General features: G+C 40.1%; 1 protein-coding gene across 3 annotated transcripts in view; it reads left to right on the forward strand.

The window, feature by feature from the left end:
• LOC111959933 (calcitonin gene-related peptide type 1 receptor) overlaps window positions 1-16,228 on the forward strand; it is a 43,328-nt gene continuing 27,100 nt past the window's right edge. For 2 of the 3 annotated variants that reach the window (XM_023981788.2, XM_023981790.2), the window contains exon 1: window positions 1-141. The gene's annotated coding sequence lies outside the window, so the exon portion shown is untranslated. The remainder of the gene's footprint in view (window positions 142-16,228) is intronic. The other variant, XM_023981789.2, reaches the window with a different exon arrangement.

The following is a 16,228-nucleotide window of genomic DNA, read 5'->3' on the forward strand; positions in this document are numbered from 1 at the left end:
TTGAGTGTCCGGGATCCGTTGGGTTTGGTTCACTATCACCGCACCGAAGGTTGCATTTGGAAAGCTGTCTCTGGAGTGTTTGGTCGGTTTATGTGACTTTCTAAATCACGTTGCCATTGGATTTTAAGCTATTGTCATCAGGTAAGAAATATTCGAATAGCCTATAATGGCCATATTTACAGATCTATTTTAAGATTACTATTTTCCAGTTTTATCCATGCATAGGCATTTGCATTTCTCAAATCAAGAGCCTATGAATATCCAATTCAAGACCATGATAATCGGAAAGAGTCTGTTGTAATGAGCTACATTTCTGTCGGATTAATTTTGTCCTGAAATTGGTTTTTGGATTTCAGTGCACTGTCGACATGGATAGACTACTGTATTTCTTGTAGTACTCAAAAATCAATTGCGCACCGCAGATAGGCTAGTCATTTGCAGTAATATTTTGCATAATTCCATTGGGAAATGAGAACACATCAAGAGAAGGCTTGGTCGATACCCCTGTGATACAGTATTGAAGAAGATCAGGATTTAGGTCAATAACGAGGCTATAGCCTATTACTTGGAATAGCCTATGAATACTTAATCATTAGGTTATGTTAGTGTTAAACGGATTTGTTTAATCTATGACAACCTTTCCAAAAAAGAGTTTTAATTTTAAAGGAATTGAAAGGATTGGAACAGAAAACAAATGCAAGCCCAGTAAGCAAAATTAGTTGAAAATATGTATTTTAGAAGTATTTTCCAGACGTTGACATCACCTGCATTTCAGGTGCAGAATGAAAGGTTAGAAATGACCAAAATGTAAATGTAAAACAAACACTAGCAAAGCATGCTGGGTTTTATCTTCTAATAAACTCCACACCCAAACAAGTACAAATTTGGTCGGTGTGGACCAGATCCAAATCTGAACGAATCATAGACGTCTAGGCTATGTTTCAGAAGTTTGAAAATCACAGTACAGTAGGGAACAGTTTAGTACAGCACAGTAGAACACTGAAGAGTATAGTAAAATACGGTACAGTACAGAGTTTTATTCAGAGTACAGTACATTACAGTACAGTACAGTAGGGTACAGTAGAGTTTAATTCATTAGAGTACGTTAAAGTACCGTATAGTACAGTTGAGATGAATTTATTAGAGTGCAGTAGACACAGTACAGTAGAGTACAGTATAGTTTAATTCAGTAGAGTACAGTACAATACAGTACAGTTTAATTCAGTACAATACAGTAGAATGCCGTATAGTTTAATTCAGTACAGTACAGTACAGTACAGGACAGTACAGTTTAATTCAGTASAGTACAGTAGAGTGCCAAATAGTTTAATTCAGTAGAGTACAGTACAGTTTAGTTCAGTGAAGTACATTAGAGTAAAGTAGGGTACAATACAGTACACTATAATATACTTTTTTTTAAACTTTACTGTAACTCTAGTGTACTCTGTGGTCGTGTACTGTATTTTTCTTTATCGTGTACTGTAATGTACTGTACTCTGTTGTGCTCTATTGTACTGTACTGTGCTGTCCAAACTGTACTGTGCTGTCCACCAGTGCTATCTCGGCCTATATGTGGGACAAACATAGGCAGGTCCGGACGTTGAAATCAAAGCCGGTCTAAATCTGAACCAAATATAGACGTCTATGATTGGTTCAGATTTGGTCCAGAAATCAACGTCCGAGGAYATGAYCAAAAAAAGACGTCCAAAAGATGTTGCCTGATGGTAAATGCTTAGTGGGAGGTAGCCTATCAGTAAGGTTGCACTGCAACATGCTTCATTACATGTTTATAAGGAAGACATCCTACAATATGTAATTATTTTGTAACTCAGGCTTTATTCAAGATGTGTTTTTACAACCTTGTATGGTTCCTTATATGGAACCTTTTCAAACTTTATAGTGGAAGCTGCACATAAAGTGTAAGTGTTAGGCTAGCAATTCGTTTTAATTTAGGGCATGATATGGTAGGTAACCTATAAATCTTAAATTGTCATCATAACCATGTTATTCCTAAACAAAAAGTAATTTACTGGGCATTCCGTAAGTGTATGCATATTGCTGTTTGAGAATGAGTTAACAGGAGAGTTTTTCTATTTGGCCTGAACATTGAGTCAAATGAATGAGAATTTTTGTATCACAGATAGCCATCTTGTAATATCATCAACTGTCTTCAGACACAGGGAAAATGGGGTTTTCCACAGACACTGTTACATTTGAAAACAGACATGAAATGCAGACATTGATTTGACATGGCACAGCATACCCAGTTGAACTGAACGTTTACTGACAGCATTGCAGCGGTGTCATTCTTGGTGTACCCGAACACTGTTTGGCACCAGTGCTATCTCAAGTTGTTGTTGAATCAGCTGCATTGTTATGTAAGGCACAGATTGGACTTGATGAAATGTTGTGCGGAAGCTAGAGGGAAGACCATGATGAAGATGATGATGATGCTCACATCAGATCTTGCCTCGATACGATGAGAAATGCAGAGATATTACTCCTTCAAGGAGAGGATAAAGTAGACATGTACAAACCAAGTATTATAAAACATTCAAGTCCATCAGGACACTTTAGACATCATAAAGCCTTTCCAGATGCATTTTGCTGACACTGTATTCCTCATCTTACCCCAACGTCCATAATTTGCACTCTTTTAAACTCACAAGCACTCTCACAAGTCAAATGACTAATTAAACATCCACAATAACCCACTAGCATGAAAAAAATAACATGACGCAAAATATTATTGCTTCTTTCAACATTTATGACATTTTTCAAGATTTTTTTGTGTTCCATTTAAAAGCGTGCTGAGGAAAATATGCTGTTTCACTGCATGGACTGGCGATATAGGACAGCCGGAGAAGGTTCTTCAGTCTGAATATCTCATGAGATGCCAACTGACAGAAGTGTCTAATAAGTCCGCAAGGATTAATGGCCAAGTGTTCGCAGTAAATATACAGATGTAGGATCTTCATTTGAGCCAGTTTGCTACAGCAGGAAAAGAATCCTGCAGCAACAGGAAATTATTTTTGGGATTATAATATAATTAATGGACATTTTTTTGTAGGGGTTGATATATTTTTCGTTAGGGCAAATCAAGTCTGACATTTTAAAGTGGAAATTACAAACTTTAGAAGCATTTTTTAACCTTGAATTCACTGCAAGTTAACATTTCCTACAGTGCAGGAACATTTGTAGCAAAATAAGTGTGATTAAATTAAGATCCTTCATCTGTATGGGCTCACATAGTAAAAGGGGAGTATTTGTTTTGAACTGTAAAGCATTGGATTTGGATTCCACACCCGACCAGTCCTGTAGAGTGGCCATTGCATGCTGCCTCGAAGTTGGATATTAAATGTCAGTGTAAAAAAGGTGACTTGGTAACATTGCCTTTAGATGCTCAACCATCTCCATGGCACAGAGTATGCTGAGGCATCCAAAAAAGTCAACAAGGAAAACAGTGTTGACGATTGAAAATGTGTCTGTTTCTCACTCTGGTCTAGCTACAGAATGGACTGTATCTCGGATAAGTTAAGATCAGTCGTTATTGTCTTACCTAGAGATTCACATTACATGTGAATATGAACTCACTGCTCACAATGTTATGAAAAAGTATGCAAAAAATCCACAACATGGGAGGAATAAAAATTAAAAATAAACATTCTTCAAAGACGAATATGATGTATTATCCCAAAAGCTACCTTCGAATCTGACATTGTTCATAGTTTGGTCTGCATAATAGATGAGCTTCTGAACAAATTCTCAACACAAATGTCCCCTCAACACAAATGTCCCCTTACTTTTTCCGATATCTAAACATCATCTGAACCAACAGCTGCCACACAGTTTAAGACAGCATCCTCTCTCCCAGAAGATGTAAACACCTTCAGGCGGATATGTTAGCCAGGGTATCTCCTCAGGGAGCAGATACTGTGGATACATGCTGCTGATCTGCCGAGATGATGCTGCTCACTGCTAAACCATATCCAATAAATCATTTCCCATGTTTTGAAGTCGGGACGCACAAACACAAATGCATTGTGATGCTTTCATCATGCTGGAGGCCCTTGATTGTCTGTCTGTCTGTCTGTCTGTCTGTCTGTCTGTCTGTCTGTCTGTCTGTCTGTCTGTCTGTCTGTCTGTCTGTCTGTCTGTCTGTCTGTCTGTCTGTCTCTGTCTCTCTGTCTGTCTCTCTGTCTGTCTCTCTGTCTGTCTCTTTCTCACACACATGCACACACAATCTCTCCCCCTCTCATTGGTCTCTCTCTCTTTCTCTCTCTGTCTCTCTGTCTCTCTATTTCTCACCAGCCTGTGGTTTAGTCATTAATCTGAGAGCGAGCTAATAACACCATCATCTCACATCCTGTCTCCATATGTTATTACCCTTCGTATGCATTCAAGTGCATCGGGCCATTATTGAATCCCCCTGTTTAAACAACAACCTTGGCACACATCATATGTTTAGTGTTCCGCTCTCCCTAGGCTTCGGCTATCACATTACACTCAACTACAATGGTGCTGATATGCATCACTCTCTCAAACCTCCCTCTAGACCCTATATTTCATTCCGAGTCGAAACCCAATGACATTAAAAAGACCCCCCCTCCCCCAACACACATACACACTCATGTATTACAGACCATTATTTTAATTAGTGACCGTTGATTTTAACTATGTATGTTTCACTGACAGCCCTGTTGTGTTAACTGGACTTACTGTGTGTTATTGCAACAGTCAGACCCTTTGGACAGCATCTTCTATGCTTGCGTGTGTGTGCTCGGCTAACGTTTATCTGACATTGAGGGCTTTTTGAAGAATATAGGACAGTGGAAATAATCTGTGGCCATTTCCAGGGGTGTTCCATGTTGATGCGTGCTAAACAAACTGTCAGCGGCTGACACAACCTTCCTGATTTAGAGGGTGGGAGGTGGCTTCTGATGGGGCACAGAGAGAGAGAAAGGGTCCCTAGGAGTTAGTATGCGTATCCGCCCCATCCAGTGTACTATCTCACCCCTGCCCTGGGCAGTATAGTACAAGGGAAAACTATTTCATGTGTCAGGCCTATTATTTCCATAAGATTCAACATATTTAGAGAGCTAGCTTGTGTGTCTGCATAGTAGATACTGTATTTACAATTGTCATCTTGTTTTTATGATCTTCAATAGCTGTCCTCCCACTCAGATGTCAATATTGTGGTTTTAACATTTGCCTGTGTGTGTCACAACATCCCTGATTTTGCAATGTTCTGTACACTACTACCCTTTCTAATCCTTTGTACATTGCCTGTACATGCATCTCATTTCCATGTCTGTATTTGCATACTTTATATGTCTTGTTCTTTTCCAGTTGACATGTGAACACACTAATGCTACAGTAGCCTACATGAGTCTATCATGTGTGAGGGGAATGGTCTCAGAGGTTAAGTCTTGGGCCTATGGTGTGCACGTGTGGGACGATTCTTTGGCCCCCCCAGGTCGAGTTCACAGGCCAGCTAGCCTCCATAGAGATCAGGACAGGATCTGTCAGAAAGTCTCAGATGCAACGAGAGACGAATACCCCTTTCACACTGCTGAGCCAAACCCAGCCAGGCTAGCACGAGCGATGCTGGGCTAAACATGGTTTGAATCTGCTCTATAGCTTTTAGCTAAATCTGAAGCAATGTATCACTTATAAGTGCTCTGAGACCTTTGTTTTTGTTGTACATTGTCCCTGTCCAAACAAACGTCATAAATAAATAGGGTGGGATACTAAAGGTGCCTTCACCAGTTCAGTGCTTCTACACCTGCATTACTAGCTGTTTGGGGTTTTAGGCTGGGTGTCTGTACAGCACTTCGAGATATTAGCTGATGTACGAAGGGCTATATAAAATAAAATTGATTGATTGATTGATTGATTGATTCAGTCCAGTAAGGTTGCCCTAATTCGTTTTCAAAGCCACTCTCCCCACCTCTAATAACTATGGTTAAGATTTGGGTAGCATGACCCTAGGTCTGTAGGTCCTAGGATCAACAAGGACAGCTTCTAGCCTGAGCCCACAGACCCTTGGAATCCCTTTTTATTAGTGTAGAATGGGGATGCTAGTCTGTGGATGGGTTTTTTGTATGGTGGTCTCAGGCAGTGGGATGGATGGATGGAGTGACGTGGTTACATTTTGATGGACATGCTGAACTTCTGAGACTACAGAAGGACAAGGGATGGTCCTCTTCCAGTGGGTTGAGAGGTCCACTCACCACTGGCCTTTTCTTTCACTGGCCATTATTTATGATAGAATAACTTTATATTTCCCATAGGGAACTTGGGGAATGGTATCCCATGAGRAGCCATGATTAAGGGCTACATGCCCAGTATGTAATTGATGTCTTGTGGAAGTAAACAGACCACAGATATAGAGATTAGATCATAAAGGTAAACAAACAACTTTTCCACAGTGGCTTTTGGCCTAAAAACCCCAAGGGAATGAATGTCAGTGTAATGACTAGACACAACACTACATGCGTGTGCATGTTTGCCCAATGCACTTGACTGCATTTGATCATCAACTGACCTTAAAATGTGGTCTGGCCAAGTGGAAAGTGTGATGGAATAAGAGCTAGTTTTCTTACATGCTGCTGCTTCAGGTTCTTTAACTTAAAAAACAAGTAGGCTCATGCTTGCCAGGTTAGGCTATTTAAACTAACCTATACTGTAATTCAAGTCTACATTGAAATCATACCCCTAATATAAAGTTGAACTTTTATTAACACTACAAGTGCTGTGTATGGTGCTACTCGTCCTTGCTGTATTTATACCTGTGTATTTTTACACATGTATTTTTCCAGCTGCGCAACATAGCAAACCTTTGAAACCGGATTCTTTCCTATGAGTGTGTGTGTGTGTGTGTGTGTGTGTGTGTGTGTGTGTGTGTGTGTGTGTGTGTGTGTGTGTGTGNGTGTGTGTGCGTGTGTTTCTCCCTTTTGAGTTTCCCCTTGTTTTTCATATTCGCCTGGTAAACAAATTAGATGATTACACATTGCCTTGTTCAAGGATGACATGACATTGTAGGCAGCTCACAGCCGCAGTGAGAAGATAAGTGGTTTTCAGGCAGAAATGTCTGTATTGTTTTTTTCTTAATTAAGAAAGTAACTACTGTTGTTGCATGAGTAATTTAAAACTGTCTACTCCAAGGCAATACGTGTGTAAGTTGATATTAAAACTTCAGTTTAGTCTACCAAGACACAAGGGAAACGTGTCAACTTTTCATCTATGATTTAAATACAAGACGTCAGTCTCGGTCAGAGTACATTGTTTTAAATCTCAGAATATCAGTGCAAAACTGAGGTACAACTGAACGTTCAAGTATGAACACAAGTAGATGCATTAGGAGATATAGTTGCCATAGTGATGTTAATTATAGTCAGATCAAACTCTGACCTGTATATGTATTGTCTTATTATCCTGGGCCCGGTTTCCCAAAAGCATCTTAGGGCTAAGTTCGTCGTTAGAACCTTCGTAGGAGCGTCGCTAAATCTCAGAGCTGTTTCTCCTAAACCATCGTTATTAACGTTGCACTTGAAAACGCTCGTAATCTAACGCCTGACTCAGGCCATTTGTAGAACAGCTAAGTGTGTCGTTAGATGCTTTTTTTTGTCCTGCCACCTCACTTTATACATTAAAGATCTCCGCTAAACATACAATCACAGGGTTTATCCGTCTCTCTGTGACCGCTGATAACTTCAGAATAACGTTGACTACAAATACAAAGTTGCCAATGTTACAAACAAGGGACGTATAAAAGGTTGCTTCAAATGAAAACCGAGATGCCTGCAATAAAATATAAACAGTAGGCTATAGCCCTATTTCAATCATATTGAAAAACATTTCATGTTCAATTCAATTGAGTTCTATTTTGCTTTTTGTGATTTGTCTCAATATACACTGAACAAAATATAAACCACATGCAAAAATGTCTACGATTTTAGTGAGTTACAGTTCATATACTGTATAAGGAAATCCACCATTTGCCTCATGCAGCGCGATACATCTCCTTCGCATAGAGTTGATCAGGCTGTTGATTGTGGCCTGTGGAATGCTGTCCCTCTCCTCTTCAATGGCTGTGCGAAGTTGCTGGATATTGGTGGGAATTGGAACACGCTGTCGATCCAGAGCATCCCACACATGCTCAATGGGTGACATGTCTGGTATGCAGGCCATAGAAGAACTGGAACATTTTCAGCTTCCAGGAATTGTGTACAGAATACAGATCCTTGCACCATGGGGCTGTGCATTATCATGCTGATACATGAGATGATGACGGCAGATGAATGGCACGACAATGGGCCTCAGGATCTCGTCACGGTATCTCTGAGCATTCTAACGGCCATCGATAAAATGCAATTGTGTTCATTGTCCGTAGCTCATGCCTGCCCAAACCATAACCACACCGGCACCATTGGGCACCATGGGGCCCACACGATGCCATACTGTCTGCCATCGACCCGGTACTGTTGAAACCTGGATTCATGCGTGAAGAGCACACTTCTTCAGCGTGCTAGTGGCTATCGAAGGTGAGCATTTGCCCACTGAAGTCGATTACGACTCCAAACTGCAGTCAGGTCAAGACCCTGGTGAGGACAACAAGCACACAGTTGAGCTTTCCTGAGATGGTTTCTGACAGTTAGTGCAGAAGTTCTTCGCTTGTGCAAACCCACAGTTTCATCAGCTGTCCAGGTGCCTGTTTTTAGACGATCCCGCAGGTGAAGAAGCAGGATGTGGAGGCGGCTTATGGTAGAGAAATTAACATTAAATTATCTGGCAACAGCTCTGGCTGACATTCATGCAGTCAGCATGCCAATTGCATACTCCCTCAAAACGTGAGACATCTGTGGCATTGTGTTTTGTGACAAAACTGCACATTTTAGAGTGGCCTTTTATTGACCCCAGCACAAGATGCACCTGTGTAATGATCATGCTGTTTAATCAGCTTCTTGATATGCCACACCTGTCAGGTGGATGGATTGTCTTGGAAAATTTGAAATGCTCACTAACAGGGATGTAAACAAATGTGTTCACAACATTTTAGAGAAATAACCTTTTGGTGCACATGGAAAAGTTCTGCTATCTTTTATTTTAGCTCATGAAACATGGACCAACACATTACATTTGTATTTTTGTTGAATTTCATGATATGTCAGCTTGGTGTTTTGGGAAACGCATGTTACATCTACAGCCATTGTAGGAAAGATGCATCAATAAAACACTTGTAAGCCTAAGTTCCATCGCTATTGTGAAACCGGGCCCTGACTGTGTTGTGCCTCATTTTACTTTAGGCACAGTCCTGATATTTCCGCAAGGTACATTACATAGTACTCTATACGTTTGCACTTTAATCTCGTCAAAATGTCAACATCTCTTTAGTTTTAACCTTCGAAGATCCCTTGTGATTTGGCAAGTTTATACAAAAAAAGAAAATGAACTTGTTTCACTTGACACGGAATTTGCATATTTTCCAAGGCCATTAGTATGATGTGTTTTTGAAATGCTGCCTTACTAACAGCATGCTTTACCATTGTGTGTCCAATTGTTATTTAGCAGCAGGGATACCTCCTTGAGACTTCCTCATTGTCAGCAAATGTTGGGAATGCCATCACTGGCCTTATCTAGTGAGTAATACAATGGTGGGAAGATTCTTGACTGTGCATGCCAAGCTTTGGTAGGGTTGGCAAACCATCTGCAGGTGGTGTGGGAAGAGGCAGAGGCTTTGCATCTGGGTTTGTCATTTGGGTGAAGAGGAAAGTTGATATAAGATCCTCTACTCCCCCTTGCTGTGCCAATATGAAGCATATTTTCTTCCCCCAACACAAGTGTCTGCTTCACTATCATCTCCAGAATTATANTATAAGATCCTCTACTCCCCCTTGCTGTGCCAATATGAAGCATATTTTCTTCCCCCAACACAAGTGTCTGCTTCACTATCATCTCCAGAATTATACTGCATGTCTCTGTGGGCCAGTTCAGGCGATGCATGTCCTTCCTATATTATGGTGGGTAAACATAACACTCATGCCTAAGACGTTTGGTTCCTTGCATGTCCATTTGTGAAACGGCTCTTCCCTAGCATCTGTGTGCGTTTGTTATTGTTTTCCTTGACATCTGGTAGTGCCCAATGCAAACTGCGAGTCAACATGATGTGGTATGTCCATTCTCCTGTCCTACTTACATGGCTGCCGCATGAAATGTGAGGCCAGGAACTTCCATGATCATATGGGAGGAATTACTTATAGGGTCTGAAAACACAGAGTTGGTGCACAACCAGAATTATGTTCCAAGAATGTTCCTAGAATGTTCTGAGAATTTTTTTTTGTTTGCTCCTTTGCTTCTGGGTTGGTTATGAAATAATGTTCAGAGACAATGTTCCCTGAATGTAATTAATTAGTCAGGCATCTTGAAGAAATTAACCCTCATACTACCAACATATTTTACACATAGTACATGAATTAACAACTGGGGACATTGGAAAAAGCAACAATCATAGCAAAATATCAACTTAATTCATATCAAAACATCATTAGACATGCAAATAATGTTATCTGACTTTTTTTGTTGTCAAAACAGACTGTTATTTGGGCAAAATTACAGTTAATTTGCATATTTTGTAAAATGTCATTATAAATGGTTCCCTTAATTAATGTGGAGTTTTTTTCCAAGTGCAATCCAAATACAATCAACATACTAAAAAGTTGATTCACCATCATTTGATATCAGTATCATTTTTAGAATTTTGAAGTAAATATACATTTTGTCATATTTATGTGGAAAAAACAACTGCTATTTAAAGGGGTGCTACATCCAACATTTTAAATATACTTCATTTTATTGACAAAAAGCAATTCATCCATTGATCCCGAGAGACAATTACCAAAAATATGGCTTAGTTTTCTTTATTTGCTTACCCCATAGCCAGCTTTAGCATTGCTACTAGTGAAACAATGGGATTGGTAGGGCATATGGCAGGATGCTTAAATGTTGCATATGGAATATTGGAGATATTACAGGAATTATGGTATTTATAGAACATTTCCTGTAGAACAACTATTTTTCTGAGAATACACACCAATACATCACTATGTGCACATTTAGGGGGTCGCTTGTTTCTGTATGACAATTCTACGAAGTATTCATGCCATTGATAGACTTTTATGAGCTGTTTTGACTGCAACTAAGCATATATGTAAGGTAATTTAGATGTTGTACACGGTCATACCTAGTTATAACCAGTTATAACCATAGGCGAGTACATTAGGTGCTCTATCTCTGCAGGTGATCTAGGAAAAAATCTAGGAAATAACAGAAAACATAGNTAGTTATAACCAGTTATAACCATAGGCGAGTACATTAGGTGCTCTATCTCTGCAGGTGATCTAGGAAAAAATCTAGGAAATAACAGAAAACATAGCATCACTTAGTTAATGCGCCCGACATTATAGCTTCTTTAGTCAGACCATTCTAGCTCTAGTGAAGAAGGAGAAATACTTTTTGATGACATTATGAATGAATCAAACAGACCTGGCCGCGCTTCGGCCTGCAGCACACAGATACAGAACCGGCATGGAGACAACATGACACACAGCATAAAATAATGCACTGTTTACACAATTTATGGTAGCCAACACCCTTATCATACTATCACCAACAGCAACAACAACAGTGTCACATCAAAGGTGACAGGCTCATGGTGCTGAAAGGACAGCGACCGTAATACCTGTGCACTCCATGGCGCTGAAGGGGAGACAGTTTTGGTCAAACACATAGACACGGCTGATAGACATACGACAGCAGTCACACACAGCATCAAATAATGTTAAAGAATAAGTCCCCCATTTTCTCCAGTAGGCCCCATGAAATCATACCAATACAAAAGCAAAACCATTTCATGTCCAAAATGAAATGAACAAACCAAATATTACTTTACATTGCAAATATGTTTTATCACGTTCAACACACTAACCAGTGATCTAAAGTTTAAATGCAACAATGTTTCACTGTCATTCTTTTCAAAGAGCTGCAACAAAAAACAGTGCCACTCATTATTTGTAAACAAAGTTTGAAAGTAAATCTTGAAAAGGGTGACGCTAACAAATTAGCAACAGCATCCAACTTGAAGTTGATAACAGCTGCTGCAGCCGCCATCGCCATTGACCCACTATCACAACTAACAATGAGTGTGGTTTCATGCACACAAAAATGCGATTATTGTGCATAGTCAGATTCATATAATAGTTATATTAAAACATTTACATGCTTTGCAAGAAGAACGATTTCCCTAATAACTCTGTTTACACGGACACATCTGAAATCAGACTACCTGATGGCACAATCAAAATGAAAGATTTACCACAGTGAACATGTTATTCTTGGGAAGCATATTCTGAGTTTGGACATTTCAAGTTTTTATGTGAAAACGACTTCCAGGACACATACATTCAGTTGTTTCACTCGCGTTAAAGAGGGAGGCTCGCTTGACTGGTGCTAGCACATGTACAGATCAAATACACCCGCTTGTAACACCGATTAAGCGGTTTACATGTCTTAATAATTCGAAAGATTGCTCAGAAAACCAGGTGTTTTAATTGGCGTATGCTTACTTTGACCTTTACATTGCATTTACATGAATGTTTTCTCTTGCTCTGTCTTCTTCTTCTTCAAGGTTTTATGACAGACTACAACCTATTAGTGTATTGCCACAACCTACTGTATTCGCTGTTTATCAGTATAACAGTTGACTACAAATACAAAGTTGACAATGTTACAAACAAGTGACTATTAAAGGTTGCTTCAAATGAAAACCGAGATGCCTGCAATAAAATATAAACAGTAGGCTATAGCCCTATTTCAATCATATTGAAAAACATTTCATGTTCAATCAATTGAGTTCTATTTTGCTTTTTGTGATTTGTCTCAATATACACTGAACAAAAATATAAACGCAACATGCAAAAATGTCTACGATTTTAGTGAGTTACAGTTCATATACTGTATAAGGAAATCCACCATTTGCCTCATGCAGCGCGATACATCTCCTTCACATAGAGTTGATCAGGCTGTTGATTGTGGCCTGTGGTGTCCCTCTCCTCTTTAATGGCTGTGCAAAGTTGCTGGATATTGGTGGGAATTGGAACACGCTGTCGATCCAGAGCATCCTTACCATGGGTCTTGACCTGACTGCAGTTCGGTGTTGTAACCGAATTCAGTAGGCAAATGCTCACCTTCGATGGCCACTGGCACACTGAAGAAGTGTGCTCTTCACGCATGAATCCCGGTTTCAACAGTATCGGGCGATGGCAGACAGTATGGCATTGTGTGGGCGTGCCGTTTGCTGATGTCAACGTTGAACAGAGTGCCCCATGGTGCCGGTGTGGTTATGGTTTGGGCAGGCATAAGCTACGGACAACGAACACAATTGCATTTTATCGATGGCCGTTTGAATGCTCAGAGATACGGTGACGAGATCCTCTGAAGGTCTAGAATGCTCTGACGGTTCCCCACTGACATTACATTATATACGTATATATATAATGTGTATAACTCACCAGGCTCTCATTTAGTCATATTTCATATGTCTCCCCCCCCTCTAGGAACCAGAGATCGTTTCCMTTCMASASACAYTCTAGGAWMCAKAGATCGTYTCCCTTCMAGAGACATTCTAGGAACCAGAGATCGTTTCCCTTCAAGAGACATTCTAGGAACCAGAGATCGTTTCCCTTCAAGAGACATTCTAGGAACCAGAGATCGTTTCCCTTCAAGAGACATTCTAGGAACCAGAGATCGTTTCCCTTCAAGAGACATTCTAGGAACTAAAGATGATTGATTTGCTCCCCCTTTGCCATCCAAGTGTCCCATATCTCCTAGACATAGTGTTCACTACATTTCATTACAACATACTGATGGGTCTAGCAAAAAATGGGCTTTGAACAGTGTTTCGCCGAATTCATTCCCTTGACATTACACAGGGTTTGTTAGCAGGTCTTAAAGCCAGCATGTTCATATGCAAATAAACACAGCCCAGCTGGATGCATATTATCTGCTTTCAATGAAGCTGACCTCAAATTCATTCTACGCATCATTCGTCACCTGGAATGCTTATGTCGGGTCCGTATAAAAGTGTTTCATGGTTACAGCTGATTATGCCTATGCACTCAGCCACCTGTTTCCTTGAATAACTGCCCTGGCACGTGCTGTATCTTGTGTAGGGAAGAGTGCCATACGTCATTCACCTGCACACTATTAGGGAAAATGAACATTATTTTTTCATCAAGGTCCATGCTTGTGTCAAAGAGAAGGTGCCCCTTCTCTTTGTAATACAGTGAAGGAAAAGCGGATAATCTATTCTCCGTTGAGCTTCTGTAATGAGTGTTTTTTGTTGTTGTCCTGAACCTGTATTCATAAAGTGTCTCAGAGTAGCGGTGCTGATCTCAGTTCAGTTATGCCTTTTAGATTATAATGAATGAACAGGGATGGCCTGATCCTAGATCTACACTCCTACTCTGAGGCGCTTTATGAATACGGGCCCAGGAGAAGGTTTAATCTGGGTTACTCCAGGCCCAAAAGAAGCCAAAAGTCAGACTGTCCTCCCTTGGCTCCCAGGTGACATCTGCCACTAGTATAATGTTTTAAAGCTGCATGTTGACTGCAACAATGACCTTAAGAAATGGGACAACGGCCTCCTTGTCTCTCCAAGGATCCTCCCAACACAGTTGTTGATCTCAATGTTCAAACTTGTGAATGGTGAAGTCGTTTTGAAATATGTGAAATATAAAATACACCCACAGTGCTGAATACTGCATGCTTCTACAAAGAAAGATAAGCAACTTCAATATTTTGCCAGTGGACTGTTTTTTTGTTTACAGATACACACACACACAGCTCTTATCTAGGTGCTTCAGTAGCCTATTGTTATTTTAATTCTTAAACAGTGATGGGAATTATGTAAACATTGTATTATCCAATGTTTACGATTGTGTCCTTGCGATTGGTCTGCATCTGGTGTGCTGTTGAACGATAAGTGTAATCGCAGCAGGTCATATTGTGAGAAAAAGACTGCAATGTTTGAGTATTCTCTAAAAAGGGAAATAAATTGCTTCTCTAAATGCCATACAAAGAAACTTGGGAAGGATGGGGCGCAAACATCCTGTGCGGGCAGTAGGATGTTTACAACACACAACTGCATCAACGGACAATGGAGTTGATAAGCCAAGACTGCTCACTCGCTGGCTCCTTAGTTTGCTTGTTGTGGCAGGCGAGAACTCACAGCTGTTCTTCATATTTCCAAGGGATCTCTCTCGACCTTCAGATGTAGAAGAAGTAATGTTGTTCTTGTTACAAAGGCCCCGTGACTAAACTCTTCCCTCCCTACTACTCTGATGTATGGCTTGTAGAAGACCACCCACTGTCTTCCCCCTCCACAGATGTGTCTAAACAACGATAAAAGTTGTATTCCCCAAATAGATCAATAACTGACCTGATACCTGCTTAGCTTAGCCGTGGGCTGAGTTCAGAAAGAGAAAACGTTCTGTTGTAGCTAAAAATGTAGTGGATGGAGAGGGCATGATTGGTTACTCCACGTGATAAAATAATCATATCTGTTTTGTTATATTAAAATACAATTCTACCTGCAATGCACATTTCACCCTATTGAATGAGTCATTTGTGGTATCTTGTCCTGTCCAAAAATCAGAGCTATATGATAAGCGGAGTTCTCTCTTCTTGATCTCTATAAACTATAGGTCACTTAGGAGGTAATACATGTTTTAAGTGTTCCTCCATTTGTCTTATAGCGTGCGGCCCCAGACATAGGATATTGTGGCCATTTCCATCGTAAATAATAGCTGTAGTCCATAGCAACATGATTCACGGGAACATTATGTCTATTAGGACAGGAGCGGGTGGGACAGGGTGGTCCTCCAAAACCACTTTTATAGACACTTCTTCCTGTGAGTTGTGCTGTACTGTATATACTGTGCTATACTGTATATCCACTTTCAGAAATGTTGGTAAATTATATTTTATTGTTTAAAGTTATGAAAGAGATTGGTGTGTTTTTCGCTATCTAATCACGGCAGGGGTTGTTCAATGACAGACATGTATTTGTTTAAAATCTACACAGCAATTTGGCCAGTGTTACCTAGTGTCTATTGGTAATTCAGGTGTTACATTATCTCTGTAAGTGTTAAATCATAGTCTATCACAGTGC

This window comes from Salvelinus sp. IW2-2015, linkage group LG36 (genome assembly GCF_002910315.2).
Source record: "Salvelinus sp. IW2-2015 linkage group LG36, ASM291031v2, whole genome shotgun sequence".
NCBI lineage: Eukaryota > Metazoa > Chordata > Actinopteri > Salmoniformes > Salmonidae > Salvelinus > Salvelinus sp. IW2-2015.